Source organism: Salvelinus alpinus, chromosome 6 (genome assembly GCF_045679555.1).
Source record: "Salvelinus alpinus chromosome 6, SLU_Salpinus.1, whole genome shotgun sequence".
Lineage (NCBI taxonomy): Eukaryota > Metazoa > Chordata > Actinopteri > Salmoniformes > Salmonidae > Salvelinus > Salvelinus alpinus.
This window is the reverse complement of record NC_092091.1, coordinates 74,984,459-75,002,731: the sequence shown is the minus strand read 5'-3', so window position 1 is coordinate 75,002,731 and position 18,273 is coordinate 74,984,459. Positions and strand designations below refer to the sequence as shown.

At 41.3% G+C, this 18,273-nt stretch overlaps 1 long non-coding RNA gene and 1 pseudogene across 1 annotated transcript in view; one reads left to right on the top strand and one right to left on the bottom strand.

Moving 5' to 3' along the window:
* Positions 1 to 18,273, bottom strand: part of LOC139579371 (uncharacterized) — a 331,703-nt gene that overhangs the window by 48,209 nt on the left and 265,221 nt on the right. The gene's annotated exons all lie outside the window — the stretch shown is intronic.
* On the top strand, positions 7,300 to 12,207 carry LOC139577929 (GTPase IMAP family member 7-like; annotated as a pseudogene).

Here is an 18,273-nt window from a genome sequence, read left to right as displayed (position 1 = left end):
AAGAACTACCGGAGGCGCGCAAAATAGGTTCGACCATTCCACGAAAAGAGACACATAACTATAGTAATTGGACAACGGTAAAAAGCGCATACATAGATCATAGAAATAAAAACACCGAGAGTGAGTTTGAGCATAAGCATAGTAACTACAAGGTTTACTAACAATGGGTAGGAAATCCTCAAAGGAGGTCCCGGAATTAACGGGAGATGAGATAATAACTGCAGGAAAAAGATAAGTGGAACACCTATTTTGGCCCGAAATGAAGGAGGAAGTACGAATTTGACGGACATTTAAATATAGAAAAACTGGAAACCCAAATTAAACAAATAGATAGGGTTTGTGGAGACTGTAAAAAGAGCAAACAGGTTGAGTCCGAGAATCTGACCGTAACTATCGGGGTAATTCTAGACAAACATAAAGGAGGCCTTAATTAAGGGGAAGGGACCTAAGAGAGAAGGGAAAAATGGACAGGATCAGACGATACAAAATGTTTCAATTGCAATGAGACAGGACATTTCGCCCGGGAGTGTAAGGCCTGTGCACCGATAGACTCAAATTAATTATGATTGTAATTCAACTATTTATAGGTTTTGCCCAGAAAGATTCGGTTGTTAGTGTTTGTTTAAGATATGAACTGAACGTTTTAATAGCTTGTTTAGGTTAAATTGAAAGACTAATTCATTCTAAATAATAGCGAGTTGATTTCGATGTACTACGTTGTGTTGCCTAAATGATCTGCTGCAATAACGAATTGTGAATGGAGTCGTATTTAAAATGCTGAATCATAGAAGAGACAGTTACCTAAATCTAACGAATTCTAAATAATAACGGAGAGATAATTATAATAGAGTTGTACCCACCGGAATGTTTTTATTCTTATGGATTGACTGACATACGTTATAAATTTAGCAAAGTACATGGTACTTTTACATTTTGGGGTGGAGAAAGTTGGAAAGTTGGATTTTGCTCTTGCGATAGACTTAATGCGGAGCTCGGTTTGAGTAGGGGGTAAGTTGTAGGAGGCAGGTTGGTTTGTTGCTAACTAACGTTGTGATATCATTGAGTAATAACGTAAAACTGTGTCATAACGTAGAATACACAATAACGTTACTCAAATTGATTTGACAGTTGTTGAGGTACAGACTCCCACTCTTTTCTGTACTTCTGACAGTACAATTTTGAATGAGAGATGTTGATTGATGTTGTAAGTTCTGTTCAAGATCAAACATTTGTGAACAACTATATTCATTTGGTTTGGCTTGTTGAACCCGTACTACTGCTGTTGCTGTCAGCCAACAATGATTTGCAATTCGCTGAAATTGCTGCTGCCTGGGCACGGAATGAGCGCCTGCTGCTGACGTCACTCACAATGCACTTTTGCAGCCAGGCAATGATGTTGTGACTGAGAGTGGGATAGAGAAAATTGTTTGTGTCATTCAGAGGGCAAAATGCGTGCATTATAGCTTTGAGTCACTCTTCAAAAGTTGCTAAAAGTTCCCAAATACATTTTTTAAAAGTAGCTAAATTTGTCAGGGTAGTTGTAAAATATGCTAAATCTAGCAACAAAATGGCTAGGTGGGCATCACTGGTTGGTTTTGGCTCACTGGGCTATATTTGGCTGTAAGTGATTCAGGTCTGAATCGTTGAAACGTAAAAGGTTTGTGATAGTTTCTGGTTATTGATTTTTGGTTTGATTGTTTATTTAGGTATCACCAGGGAATTGGAACATAAAGTTCAAGTGTTCTAACATTATAATCTGTTTCCATTACGTGGCACCATGTTAGGTCGGTAAAGGGGATTGCAGTGTGGGTTATTAAGGTGGATTGATAGGTGAGAATTATCTGTTAATTGAATGATTAGAATATTCCGCACTGAAACATATAATTGTATGGAATTGATTAGAATGTATAAAAAAGCACGGGTGTGGCAGCATCATGTTGTGGGGGTGCTTTGCTGCAGGAGGGACTGGTGCACTTCACAAATTAGATGGCATCATGAGGTAGGAAAATTATGTGGATATATGGAAGCAACATCTTAAGACATCAGTCAGGAAGTTAAAGCTTGGTCAAAAATGGCTCTTCCAAATGGACAATGACCCCAAGCATACTTCCAAAGTTGTGGCAAAATAGCTTAAGGACAACAAAGTCAAGGTATTGGAGTGGCCATCACAAAGCCCTGACCTCAATCCTATATAACATTTGTGGGCAGAACTGAAAAAGCGTGTGTGAGCAAGGAGGCCTACAAACCTGACTCAGTTACATCAGCTCTGTCAGGAGCAATGGGCCAAAATTCACCTAACGTATTGTTAAATAAGTTAAACAATTTAAAGGCAAAGCTATCAAATACTAATTGAGTGTATGTAAACTTCTGACCCACTGAGAATGTGATGAAAGAAATAAAAGCTGAAATAAATCATTATCTGTACTATTATTCTGACATTTCACATTCTTAAAATAAAGTCGTGATCCTAACTGACCTAAGACAGGGATTTTTACTAGGATTAAATGTCAGGAATTGTGAAAAACTGAATTTAAATGTATTTGGCTAAGATGTATGTAAACTTCCGACTTCAACTGTATACATTTGCATATTAGCAGACATGCATAAAGATGGCAGCCTCCATGCATTTACAACAAATGCCGTGTTTGTTAAATTGGACATTTGTAGCTTTTTCTTTGTTACTATGTTTTATTTGCCTATTTATTTTATTTGCCTTAGCAAAGTATGGATGATCTCTATTCTAGCTCCTAGATTATGGATGATCTCTATTCTAGCTCCTAGATTATGGATGATCTCTATTCTCGCTACCAGAGTATGGATGATCTCTATTCTAGCTCCTAGAGTATGGACGATCTCTATTCTAGCTCCTAGAGTATGGACGATCTCTATTCTAGCTCCTAGAGTATGGATGATCTCTATTCTAGCTCCTAGAGTATGGATGATCTCTATTCTAGCTCCTAGAGTATGGATGATCTCTATTCTAGCTCCTAGAGCATGGATGATCTCTATTCTAGCTCCTAGAGCATGGATGATCTCTATTCTAGCTCCTAGAGTATGGATGATCTCTATTCTAGCTCCTAGATTATGGATGTTCTCTATTCTAGCTCCTAGAGTATGGATGATCTCTATTCTCGCTACCAGAGTAAGGATGATCTCTATTCTAGCTCCTAGAGTTTTGGATGATCTCTATTCTAGCTCCTAGAGTATGGATGATCTCTATTCTAGCTCCTAGATTATGGATGTTCTCTATTCTAGCTCCTAGAGTATGGATGATCTCTATTCTAGCTCCTAGATTATGGATGATCTCTATTCTAGCTCCTAGATTATGGATGATCTCTATTCTAGCTCCTAGAGTATGGATGATCTCTATTCTAGCTCCTAGAGTATGGATGATCTCTATTCTAGCTCCTAGAGTATGGATGATCTCTATTCTATCTCCTAGATTATGGATGATTTCTATTCTAGCTCCTAGATTATGGATGATCTCTATTCTAGCTCCTAGAGTATGGATGATCTCTATTCTAGCTCCTAGATTATGGATGATTTCTATTCCAGCTCCTAGATTATGGATGATCTCTATTCTAGCTCCTAGAGTATGGATGATCTCTATTCTAGCTCCTAGAGTATGGATGATTTCTATTCTAGCTCCTAGATTATGGATGATCTCTATTCTAGCTCCGAGAGTATGGATGATCTCTATTCTAGCTCCTAGAGTATGGATGATCTCTATTCTAGCTCATAGAGTATGGATGATCTCTATTCTAGCTCCTCGAGTATGGATGATCCATATGTGAGCTCCTAAAGTATAGATGATCTCTATTCTATCTCCCAGACGGCTGCAATTTTAAAACCAAAAAAAAGTAGATTGGCACATTGAACCATGTTGTGCGCCGCTGTTCAAAAACTATGCTTATCATCCTAAAACAATGTCATCATATCTGTATTCTGCCACCTTAACCTGGTCTCAGAGCATTTCGTATTATTCTGTGTGTGAATCCAAGGCAATCCATTTAGTATGATATGTTACATTTCGAATGGTATGCATTAATTTGTTGATATCATCATCCATTTCGCATGCTATACTACGAAATGCAATTTTTATGATATGTTACGAATTCCAATTCGAACAGTATGTTCCTGTCACGATCGTCTTTTGGAGAGAGTGAGGACCAACATGCAGCGCGTGGAAAATACATCTTCTCTTTATTAAAGAAGGAAAAAACGAACCAAAACAACAAACAGACGAACGTGAAGCTAAGCAAGGACTAAGTGCACAACATGCAACATAGAACATCGACATAGACAATTTCCCACAATTGCATGATGCCCATGGCTGCCTTAAATATGGCTCCCAATCAGAGACAAATGAAAGACATCTGTCTCTGATTGAGAACCACTCAGGACAACACCGGAATGGCTGGCTGACCCTGGCTGGCTGGCGGATCCTGGCTGGCTGGCTCTGGCGGATCCTAGCTGGCTGGCTCTGGCGGATCCTGGCTGGATGACGGCTCTGGACGTTCATGGCTGTAGGGCAGCTCATGACTGGAGGGCAGCTCATGACTGGAGGGCAGCTCATGACTGGAAGGCAGCTCATGACTGTAGGGCAGCTCATGACTGTAGGGTAGCTCATGACTGGATGACAGCTCATGACTGGATGACAGCTCATGACTGGAAGGCAGCTCATGACTGGAAGGCAGCTCATGACTGGAAGGCAGCTCATGACTGGAGGGCAGCTCATGACTGGAGGGCAGCTCATGACTGGAGGGCAGCTCATGACTGTAGGGCAGCTCATGACTGTAGGGCAGCTCATGACTGGATGGCAGCTCATGACTGGAAGGCAGCTCATGACTGGAGGGCAGCTCATGACTGGAAGGCAGCTCATGACTGTAGGGCAGCTCATGACTGTAGGGCAGCTCATGACTGTAGGGCAGCTCATGACTGTAGGGCAGCTCATGACTGTATGGCAGCTCATGACTGTATGGCAGCTCATGACTGGAGGGCAGCTCATGACTGGAGGGCAGCTCATGACTGGAGGGCAGCTCATGACTGGAGGACGGCTCTGGCAGATCCTGTCTGGTTGGCGGCTCTGGCAGATCCTGTCTGGTTGGCGGCTCTGGCAGACCCTGTCTGGTTGGCGGCTCTGGCAGACCCTGTCTGGTGAATGGCTCTAGCGGCTCCTGACTGACTAACGGCTCTGACGGCTCGGGACAGACGGGCGGCTCTAATGGCTCGGGACAGACGGATGGCTCAGATGGCGCTGGGCAGACGGATGACTCAGATGGCGCTGGGGAGACGGATGGCTCAGATGGCGCTGGGGAGACGGATGGCTCAGATGGCGCTGGGGAGACGGATGGCTCAGATGGCGCTGGGGAGACGGATGGCTCAGATGGCGCTGGGGAGACGGATGGCTCAGATGGCGCTGGGGAGACGGATGGCTCAGATGGCGCTGGGGAGACGGATGGCTCAGATGGCGCTGGGGAGATGGATAGCTCAGATGGCGCTGGGGAGACGGATGGCTCAGATGGCGCTGGGGAGACGGATGGCTCTGGCCGGATGAGGCGCACTGTAGGCCTGGTGCGTGGTGCCGGAACTGGAGGCACCGGGCTAAGGACACGCACCTTCAGGCTAGTGCGGGGAGCAGGGTCAGGGCACACTGACCTCTCGAAGCGCACTATAGGCCTGGTGCGTGGTACCGGCACTGGTGGTACCAGGCTAAGGGCACGCACCTCAGGACAAGTGCGGGGAGAAGAAACAGTGCGTACAGGACTCTGGAGACGCACAGGTGGCTTAGTGCGTGATGCCGGAACTGGAGGCACTGGGCTGGAGACACGCCCCATAGGGAGAGTGCGTGGAGGAGGAACAAGGCACACTGGACTCTCGAGACGCACTATAGGCCTGGTGCGTGGTACCAGAACTGGAGGTACCGGGCTGAGGGCACGCACCTCAGGGCGAGTGCGGGGAGAAGGAACAGTGCGTACAGGGCTCAGGAGATGCACAGGAGGCTTCCCAACCTTACCTGGTTGTATGCTCCCCCATATCAACATCTCTCTCTCTTCGCTCTCCTCCAATAACACCAACAACTCCTCAAATGTCTCATAATCTCCCATCCTTTCACTTTCCTCCAATCTGTCCAATAACTCCTCCACATTCTCCGACTCATACCTTAGTTTAGCCAACTGCTCCTGATGGTAAGCACGGGGAACTGGCTCAATTCTCCCACTTGACCCAGCCACACTCCCCGTGTGCCCTCCCCCAAGAAATTTTTGGGGGAGCCTCTCGGGCTTCCAGCCACTCTGCCTTGATTTACGCTGCTTGGTCCGATGTTGGTGGGAAATTCTGTCACGATCGTCTTTTGGAGAGAGTGAGGACCAACATGCAGCGCGTGGAAAATACATCTTCTCTTTATTAAAGAAGGAAAAAACGAACCAAAACAACAAACAGACGACCGTGAAGCTAAGCAAGGACTAAGTGCACAACATGCAACATAGAACATCGACATAGACAATTTCCCACAATTGCATGATGCCCATGGCTGCCTTAAATATGGCTCCCAATCAGAGACAAATGAAAGACATCTGTCTCTGATTGAGAACCACTCAAGCAACCATAGACATACCTAGAAACATACACTCCACCATAGACACAGCTAGACCTCTATACTAAACATAAACCCAACTACTCTAATAAACCCCTTAAACCTTACAACCACCCTAGACACCACAAAAACACATACATTCCCCATGTCACACCCTGACCTAACTAAAATAATTAAGACAACAAAGAATACTAAGGCCAGGGCATGACAGTTCCGAATTTGCAATACGTATGATACATACAAATGACATTTTTGGGGGGCTAATCTCATTGTCAATCTCCACCAAATAATTATTTTCAGTTTGAGTCCATTAAAATGACCTTGTCTAAACAAACCATTTAATCAGTAAAGTGTAACTATGTAACTGCAGTGGAGAGCATGATTTACAAGAAATCCCCTGACTGACCAGAAACTGACTTGCTCAGACCCCCCGCCCCCCTTCTAAGCCGTGAGGGGATTTCTTGTAAATCATGGTCTCTGCTGCAGTTACATAATGGGACTTTAGTTACTGATTAAATAGGTTGTTTGGCCAAGGTAATTTTAGGTGACTCAAACTGAAACTAAAACTAACATAGCAAAAATATTTAATTCAACTCAATAAAGTAACAGATTGGATGTGTATAATTCAAAACAAGTTTAGGTACTACATGTGTTTAAATACGTTTTGTGTGTTGTGCTATTTCTGATCTTCAGATAAAGTGGTGATGGGTGACGACTTGCGGGAGAAAGAGGGTCAGCTTAAGACCAGTTACACCGACCTGACTGCAGAGAGAGAACAGATGCAAAGAGAGAAATACAAAGTTCATATCTAATAACAGCTTCTACTGTCATGAAGACAATAATATATCATGTATTGATAGATTGTAGATAATTGCTGTTTGTGTGATTAAGGAGGAATAGAATGAAAACTTAAGTCTCTGGGATGTTTTGCCTTATAAAGTCATAGTGGAAGTAGAGAAAAGGGTTTTGTTGAATACGAGTGTGTTGGTTTGAAAATGTGTCTTTGTACTCCCTGTGACCCCCAATATGTTATCTGGAGCAACAGTAGGATGAGAAGAGGAAGTGGCCCCAAGCAGGTCAGACCTTATCTTATGTCACTGACTCGTCGTAGCATATGGCGTATCATATTTTATATATATTATTATACTGATAAGTTTGATTCAATGTACAATAAACTTGTTTACCACAAAAGAGTAAAAACTCAGAGTGAAGTTGAATTGTATAATACCAAATGACGCAACAGCTGAATACTTGTCCTTCAAGTGACTTTTATATCCAAGCAAAGCTCCCTCGCCCTTACAATGATATACTAAATGAGTTTCCACTGTCGTTGACTTAAACCCTTTCACCCTAATTTCAACATCCCTTGGCCCACTTCCTCTTCTCATCTGGGTTCCCAGCCTGGTCTCATAGACAAGACGTAACATAGTACATGTAAATCCATGACAAAGAAATTAGTATGATATGTTACGTTTGGTATGGTTACATAAGACAAAGTTACTTAAATTACATTTTTCTTAATATAAAATCATATAATCTAAAATAATGGATTGAATTGAATTGAGAGAGAGAGAGAGAGAGAGAGAGAGAGAGAGAGAGATGGTTTGTGTGTGAGAGACAAACAAGATGACTAGTTTGTCCAATGATGTTGGTTTGAAATGTTAATGGTTCGCTATTCATTTGTGTGTGTGAGAGATTGCAATACTTTTATATATAGTGTATGTAATCTTTACCACTGTTATTTTTTACAATATTGTTGAGAATCACTCTTGATTTCATAGGGCTGCTTATTCCTTGCCTGTTGAGTTTGGCTGAATGTGTCTGAAATGGCACCCTATACCCCATTTAGCCCACTACTTTTAACCAAAGCCCCATGGACCCTGGTTAAAAGTAGTGCACTATGGGGAATTTGATTCCATTTCGGCTGCATTCCCCTGAATTTATGGTGAGTTTGTTTCTGTCTGCTGGCCAGGAGGGCACATGGCTGTCTCTCAATACTCTGAAATGGCTTCCTGGCCTCTTATTCTGTCCTTCCAGGAGAAGCTAAACATGACAAGACCAGGAAAAACTCCAGGCCTTAGTTATAGACCTGGAGGTTTTCCCAGTCAGGTCACTTGGTCAGTAAAATGTCTCGGCCATTTTCATATAATATTATCTGATATGAGGGACTTAAAAAGCTTTATGACTACATGGCTATAGCTATTAACCTTTATAATCAGTTCTAACCATTAAATCTAGCTAGTGATATGTAGGAAATAAGGTGGAAAGATATTGTGGTATATCCGTAGTCTGGACCACTGTATGCATCCATTCAAATAACTCCACTGTTCCGCCCCATATTGATGATGTCATAATGACAATGGTACGAACACCGAATCATATGTCCATGGAACGACCGAGTCAGAGAGTGTAATACAATGCATGAAGACTATTTTTCTTTTTAAGGCTGCTTAAAACTTATTCTATTTATAATGCAATATATGAAAGCTGCCTTGAAATCACATATGTAGCTAGCTAACCACTAAACCCTTCTGTTGGCTGGGATGTTGGTTGGTCTGTTGCTAGGTAGAATAATAATTTATCATGCAGATGTCTATGTTCTTCTCCAGAAACAACCCTTCCCCCTAGACACTTGTAGAGCTCTGAGAGGACTTGATAGGTTGAATCAATATAGTGATAGCTCTACCTTTCCATCTTGATAGGCTAGGTGAAATTTCTCCATATTGCTTAATTAAGGATCAGACACATTTTAAAAACTTTTTGCCTAAAATGACATACCCAAATTTAACTGCCTGTAGCTCAGGACCTGAAGCAAGGATATGCATATTCTTGGTACCATTTGAAATGAAACACTTTGAAGTGTGTGGAAATGTGAAATTGATGTTGGAGAATGTAACACATATATGTTAAAAGATAATACAAACAACAAAACATGTGTTTTCTATATAAAAAAATGTCATCATCTTTGAAATGCAAGAGAAAGACCATTATATAAGACATGGCAGGGGTTCAAACTGTAGAACATAGTTCCTACAGTGGAATATAAATGTATTTTATCAAACAAAACTATACTATATCTTATCTCTGGGACCCCCAGGATGACAAATCAGAGAAAGATTACTGAATGTAAGTACATTATTTACCTTCAGAGGTGAATGTATCAAACCAGTTGACGTGATAAATGTTTTGTTGTTGTTGTGCACTCTCCTCAAACAATAGCATTGCATTTTTTCACTGTAATAGCTACTGTAAATTGGACACTTGAGTTAGAGTAACAAGAATGTAAGCTTTCTGCCCATATAAGACATGTCTATATCCTGGAAAGATTGCTGTTACTTACAAACGTAATGCTAAACACATTAGCGCATGTTAGCTCAACCGTCCCGGTATAGGTACACCGATCCCGTAGAGGTTTTAAACCTGTCCAATCCTCTCAGACCTCCACCAGGGCTTTATAGGAAGGAGAGAGGCAAGTCAGTAAAGAACAAATTATTATTTACAATGACGGCCTACCAAAAAGCAAAAGCCCCCTGCAGGGATGGGGGCTGGGATTAAAAATATAAATAAATAAATAAATATTTATTGTTAAGTGCCTCCTAACGGACCGAGGTGCAGGAATTAGGAGCAGGAGAGCAAGGAAATCCCAGTGGCAAAAGTTTAATGAGACGTCCCAACACAACTACAACATGGGACTGAAACACGCCCAAACGAGATTGCCACACACAGGGAATAAACGCTACACACGGAGGAGAAACCTCTACTACTAAACTCAACACCAAAACGGCACAACTGCCGTGAGAAAAGAAACCCTGTGGTGCAGACACGCACCCCTAAATAACGTCACCACAGCAAACAATTCCGCAGGCAGCGGAGGTAAATATACCCACCGGAATCAACTAATAATACACAGGTGTAAACCATACAGACAGACACAAACGAAAAGGAAAAATGGATCGGTAGCAGCTAGTAGGCCGGCGACGATGACCGCCGAGCACCGCCCGAACAGGGAGAGGAGCCACCTTCGGTGGAAGTCGTGACAAATATAGGACAAAACACATATCACGAGGGAGACAACACAACACTAGACAAAGAGAGACCTAAGACAACAACATAGCATGGCAGCAACACATGACAACACAGCATGGTAGCAACACATCATGACAACAACATGGTAGCAACCCAACATGGCAGCAAAACAACATGGTAGCAGCACAAAACAGTGTACAAACATTTTTGGGCACAGACAACAGTACTAAAGGCAGGAAGGTAGAGACAACAATACATCACGCAAAGCAGCCACACCTGTCAGTAAGAGTGTCCATGATTGAGTCTTTGAATGAAGAGTTTGAGATAAAACTGTCCAGTTTGAGTGTTTGTTGCAGCTTGTTCCAGTCGCTAGCGACAGCGAACTGAAAAGAAGAGCGACCCAGGCTTGTGTGTGCTTTGGGGACCTTTAACAGAATGTGACTGGCAGAACGGTTGTTGTATGTGGAGTATGAGGGCGGTAGTAGATATCTCAGAAGCCTAAGAAGGTTTTATAAATAAGCATCAACCAGTGGGTCTTGCGACGAGTTTACAGAGATCACCAGTTTATGGAGTACAGAGTGCAGTGATGTGTCCTCTACCGACCCCCCCTCCCGGATCCGGGATCCTCCTCATCAGAAACGCTGACTAGCATAGCCTAGCCTAGCGCCACAGGGATATCATTTCACAATGACTGTTTATCAATATTTCATAGTGACTTTCAGCTACAATTTCAACAATGGCTAGCTATATATTATTGCACTGAACAAAATGAGTACTACATTTGACCTCTAAAAAGGTCATATTCATCATCCCACAGGACAGAGACCAACAGAGGAGCTGAGGATTGTTCTGGTTGGTAAGACTGGAGCAGGGAAGTGTGCATCAGGAAGCACCATCCTGGGGAGAAATGTTTTTAAGTCAAGGTTTTCTGCTGTTTCTCTGACATCAAACTGTGAAAAGGCCAGAGGAAAGGTGGATGGGCAAATTGTGGCTGTTATCGACACCCCAGGTTTGTTTGATACTACATTGTCCAATGAGGAGGGACTGAGAAAGATCGCTCTGTGCATCTCTCTCTCTGCTCCTGGTCCCCATGTGTTCCTGGTTGTGATTACATTGGGTCGATACACACAGGAGGAGCAGGAAACAGTGTCAATCATTCAGAGTGTCTTTGGTGAAGAGGCTTCAAAATACACCATGGTTCTCTTTACACGTGAAGAACAATCAATGATTTTTTACTTGAGAGTCCAGATCTTCTGAGATTTGTTGACAAATGCCATAGACAGTATCATGTCTTCAGCAACAAAGTCCAGAACCCTTCTCAGGTGACTGAGCTGCTTCAGAAGATAAACTCTATGGTTGGGAGGAATGGAGGGAACCACTACACCAATGAGATGTTCCAGGAGGCAGAGAGAAAGATTGAAGAAGAGAAAGAAAGGATCCTGAAAGAGAATGAAGAGCAGAGATGCAGAGAGATGGAGGAATTGAAGGCAAGGTTTGAAGGAGAACGTCTAAGACACAGGTGTCAAACTCATTCCACGGGGGGCCGAGTGTCTGCGGGTTTTCGCTCCTCCCTTATACTTGATTGATGAATTAACATCACTAATTAGTTAGGAACTCCCCACACCTGGTTGTCTAGGGCTTTATTGAAAGGAAAAACCAAAAACCTGCAGACACTAGGCCCTCCGTGGAATGAGTTTGACACCCCTGGTCTAAGAGAAGAAGAAGAGAAGCTGAGGAGAAAACAAGAAAGAGAAGCTAGAGAGAAAGCTGAAAAAATAAAACACATTTTAATAGCAACTACCAGTACCGGAATCGGAGCGGCTTTGGGAATAGTTGGAGGCCCAGTTGGTATGACAGTTGGTGCAGCAGTGGGAGCTGCAGTGGGAGCTGGAGTAAATAAATGCAATACTCAGTGAGTCTATAGCTAACAGTGCTGTACATTCTACAAGTTGTTTGGCTTCATTATTTTATATTTAAAGCCTCCTTTATATACATCAATGTTCTCTTATTGCGTAGGCCTAGCGTTTTTCTGTCTGGTCTGTTCCAGTTTAAAACTGTAGCTACATTAACGTTCTCTGAGAGGTGTCTTTAGAGGTACACTACATGGCCAAAAGTATGTGAACACTAGCTCGTCAAACTTCTTATTCCAAAATAATGGCCATTAATATGGAGTTGGTCCCCCTTTGCAGCTATAACAGCCTCCACTCTTCTGGGAAGGCTTCCCACTAGATGTTGGAACATTCCTTCGGGGACTTGCTTCCATTCAGCCACACGAACGTTAGTAAGGTCGGGCACTGATGTTGGGCGATTAGGCCTGGCTCGCAGTCAGCGTTCCAATTCATCCCAAAAGTGTTCAATGGGGTTGAGATCAGGTGCCTGTACAGACAAGTCAAGTTCTTCCACACCAATCTTGACAAACCATTTCTGTATGGACCTCACTTTGTACACAGGGGCATTTCATGCTGAAACAGGAAACGGCCTTCCCCAAACTGTTGCCACAAAGTTGGAAGCACAAAATCGTCTAGAATGTCATTGTATGCTGAAACATTAAGATTTCCCTTCACTGGAACTAAGGAGCCTGAACAATGAAAAACAGCCCCAGACCATTATTCCTCCTCCACCTCCTCCATTGGGGCAGGTAGCATTCTCCTGGCATTCGCCAAAACCCAGATTTATCCATCGGACAGCCAGATGGTGAAGTATGATTCATCACTCCAGAGAACGTGTTTCCATTGCTCCAGAGTCCAATGGCAGAGAGCTTTACACCACTCCAGCCGACGCTAGGCTTGTATGTGGCTGCTCGGCCATGGAAACCCATTTCATGAAGCTCCCGACGAACAGTTCTTGTGCTGATGTTGCTTCCATAGGCAGTTTGGAACTCGGTAGTGAGTGTTGCAACCGAGGACCGACAATTTGTACACGCTTCAGCACTCAGCGGTCCCGCTCTGTGAGCTTGTGTGTCCTACCACTTTGCTCCTAGACGTTTCCGCTTCACAATAACATCACTTACAGTTGACCGGGCCAGCTCTAGCAGGGAATAAATATGACAAACTGACTTGTTGGAAAGGTAACGTCCTATGATGGTGCCACGTTGAAAGTCACTGAGCTCTTCAGTAAGGCCATTCTCCTGACAATGTTTGTCTATAGAGATTGCATGGCTGTGTGCTCGATTTTATACACCTGTCAACAACGGGTGTGGCTGAAATAGCCAAATCCACTAATTTGAATGGCTGTCCACATACTTTTGTATATATAGTGCAGTGGTGTAAAGTACTTAAGTAAAAATACTTTCAAGTACTACTTAAGTCGTTTTTTAGGGGGTATCTGTACTTTACTTTACTATTCATATTTTTGACAACTTGTACTTCATTCCTAAAGAAAATCATGTACTTTTTACTCCATACATTTTCCCTGGCACCCAAAAGTACTCGTTACGTTTTGAATGCATAGCAGGACAGGAAAATGGTCCAATTCACACACTTATCAGGAGAACATCCCTGGTCATCTACTGCCTCTGATCTGGCAGACTCCCTAAACACAAATGCTTTGTTTGTAAATTATGTTGGAGTGTGACCCTCGCTATCCGTAAATTTAAAAACAACAAGAAAATTGTGCCATCTGGTTTGCTCAATATAAAGAATTGGAAGTCAGGTAGCCTAGTGGTTAGAGCGTTGGACTTGTAACTGAAAGGTTGCAAGATCAAATCCCAGAGCTGAAAAGGTAAAAATCTGTCATTCTGCCGCTGAACAAGGCAGTTAACCTGTCTGGCCCCGGGGTTCCGCTAGCGGAACTCCTCCCACATTCCACTGAAAAGGCAGAGCGCGAAATTCAAAAAATATTTTTGAGAAATATTTAACTTTCACACATTAACAAGTCCAATACAGCAAATGAAAGATACACATCTTGTGAATCCAGTCAACATGTCCGATTTTTTAAATGTTTTACAGCGAAAACAGCACGTATATTTATGTTAGCTCACCACCAAATACAAAAAAGGACAGACATTTTTCACAGCACAGGTAGCATGCACAAAGCCAACCTAACTAACCAAGAACCAACCAAACTAACCAAGAAACAACTTCATCAGATGACAGTCTTATAACATGTTATACAATAAATCTATGTTTTGTTCGAAAAATGTGCATATTTGAGCTATAAATCAGTTTTACATTGCAGCTACCATCACAGCTACCGTCAGAAATAGCACCGAAGCAGCCAGAGTAGTTATAGAGACCAACGTGGAATACCTAAATACTCATCATAAAACATTTCTGAAAAATGCATCGTGTACAGCAAATGAAAGACAAGCATCTTGTGAATCCAGCCAATATTTCAGATTTTTTAAGTGTTTTACAGCGAAAACACAATATAGCATTATATTAGCTTACCACAATAGTAGGAAGCACAAGCCATTTACCAGCAGCAAATGTTAGCGATCGTAACAAACCAGCAAAATATATATAATTTTTGACTAACCTTGATAAGCTTCATCAGATGACAGTCCTATAACATCAGGTTATACATACACTTATGTTTTGTTCGAAAATGTGCATATTTAGAGCTGAAATCAGTGGTTATACATTGTGCTAACGTAGCATCTTTTTCCCAGAATGTGCGGATATTTTTCTAAAACTCACCTATTCTCACCAAATAACTATTCATAAACATGACTAAAAAATACATGTTGTATAGGAAATGATAGATACACTAGTTCTTAATGCAATCGCCGTGTTAGAATTCTAAAAATAACTTCATTACGACATCCAGCTTATGTTATAGCGAGAGCGTGCCCAAAATCTGGGCGCTACCTAATAGTACACATGTTCGACAGATATATGAAATAGCATCATAAAATGGGTCCTACTTTTGATGAGCTTCCATCAGAATGTTGTACAAGGGGTCCTTTGTCAAGAACAATCGTTGTTTGGATTTAGAATGTCCTCTTCTCCAGTCAATTAGCACGGAAAGCTAGCAAAGTGGCGCGAAGCTCTCCTTCCTGAACATACGCAGACAAAGCAACAAGCCTAACGTCCCGAAAAAAATTTCAATAATCTAATAAAACTATATTGAAAAAACATACTTTACGATGATATTGTCACATGTATCAAATAAAATCAAAGCCGGAGATATTAGTCGTCTATAACGACAGCTTTACAGAAGGCAATACCAGGTCCCTTCTCGCGCGCTCCAGGAAACAGGAAATTGGGGTCACGTCATGCCAAGAGCTTTTATTCGACCTCAGACCAAGATAAACACTCCATTTCTTCTCTCACTGCCTATTGACATCAAGTATAAGGTGTATGACGTGCATGTATACTAATACGTATCAAGCCCATTTATAGGCAGGCCCTAGAACAGAGCATTGTTTTCAGATTTTCCACTTCCTGATCAGGAAGCTTGCTGCAAAATGAGTTCTGTTTTACTCACAGATATAATTCAAACGGTTTTAGAAACTAGAGAGTGTTTTCTATCCAATAGTAATAATAATATGCATATTGTACGAGCAAGAATTGAGTACGAGGCCACTTAAATTGGGCACGATTTTCCCCCAAAGTGAAAACAGCGCCTTCTGTCCTCAACAGGTTAACCCACTGTTCCTAGGCCGTCATTGAAAATAAGAATTTGTTTTTTAACTGACTTGCCTAGTTAAATAAAGGTTAAATATATATTTATACTATACATTTGATCATTTACATTTACTTTTGATACTTAAGTATATTTAAAACCAAATACTTTTAGACTTTTAATCAAGTAATATTTTACTGGTTGACTTTCACTCTTACTTGAGTCATTTTCTATTAAGGTATCTTTACTTTTACTCAAGTATGACAATTGGGTACTTTTTCCACCACTGATGTAGTGTACTCACACATGGATTCCATCATGTTCTAAATGCAAGGGAATTGTTTTCAAATTTATTCACTGGATGTGAGGTAATGCAGAATTGTGTTTATATTCATTATTTTACCTTTATTGCTCTAAGCATTGCAAAGCTTTGAAAAAGCAGGTTAATTGTTAAAAAATATTAGTGAGACTGTCACTCACTTTTCTGTTCAATTTAGTTTATAGCTTTAAGTTTATACTGTACCTTCATGAGATCAATCTGGTTTCTGTTCTGTATTCATTATGTCTATAACTATACCATCCTGGTTTCTGTTCTGTATTCATTATGTCTATAACTATACCATCCTGGTTTCTGTTCTGTATTCATTATATCTATAACTATACCATCCTGGTTTCTGTTCTGTGTTCATTATGTCTATAACTATACCCATCCTGGTTTCTGTTCTGTATTCATTCTGTCTATAACTATACCATCCTGGTTTCTGTTCTGTATTCATTATGTCTATAACTATACCATCCTGGTTTCTGTTCTGTATTCATTATGTCTATAACTATACCATCCTGGTTTCTGTTCTGTGTTCATTATGTCTATAACTATACCCATCCTGGTTTCTGTTCTGTATTCATTATGTCTATAACTATACCATCCTGGTTTCTGTTCTGTATTCATTATATCTATAACTATACCATCCTGGTTTCTGTTCTGTGTTCATTATGTCTATAACTATACCCATCCTGGTTTCTGTTCTGTATTCATTCTGTCTATAACTATACCATCCTGGTTTCTGTTCTGTATTCATTATGTCTATAACTATACCATCCTGGTTTCTGTTCTGTATTCATTATGTCTATAACTATACCATCCTGGTTTCTGTTCTGTATTCATTATGTCTATAACTATACCATCCTGGTTTCTGTTCTGTATTCATTATGTCTATAACTACACCCATCCTGGTTTCTGTTCTGTATTCATTATGTCTATAACTATACCATCCTGGTTTCTGTTCAATGTTCATTATGTCTATAACTATACCATCCTGGTTTCTGTTCTGTATTCATTATGTCTATAACTATACCATCCTGGTTTCTGTTCTGTATTCATTATGTCTATAACTATACCATCCTGGTTTCTGTTCTGTATTCATTATGTCTATAACTATACCATCCTGGTTTCTGTTCTGTATTCATTATGTCTATAACTACACCCATCCTGGTTTCTGTTCTGTATTCATTATGTCTATAACTATACCATCCTGGTTTCTGTTCTGTATTCATTATGTCTATAACTATACCATCCTGGTTTCTGTTCTGTATTCATTATGTCTATAACTATACCATCCTGGTTTCTGTTCTGTATTCATTATGTCTATAACTATACCGTCCTGGTTTCTGTTCTGTATTCATTATATCTATAACTAAACCCAGCCACTTTTCAAACTGTATTGTTGCTCATTATTGTTAAAAAATAAAAATGACAGGAGGGACCAATCATGCAACAGGAGCCGGGATTGGAGGAACAGCTACAGTGTCTCATCACTTCTATACTGGGGACAAGTCACAGCAGCTTACTCATATTGAATTGAGTTGTAATTGTATTGTTTTGCATTGCATACAGCTTGTGCTGTTGTCATTCTTATGTTGTATTCTTTAACTGTGGACCCATTGCCTTCTGTAGATATACACTGAGTGTACAAAACATTAAGAACACCTTCCTAATATTGAGTTGCACCCCCACCCTCTTTTTTTTCCCTCAGAACAGCCTCAATTCATCGGGGCATGGACTATACAAGGTGTCAAAAGTATTCCAC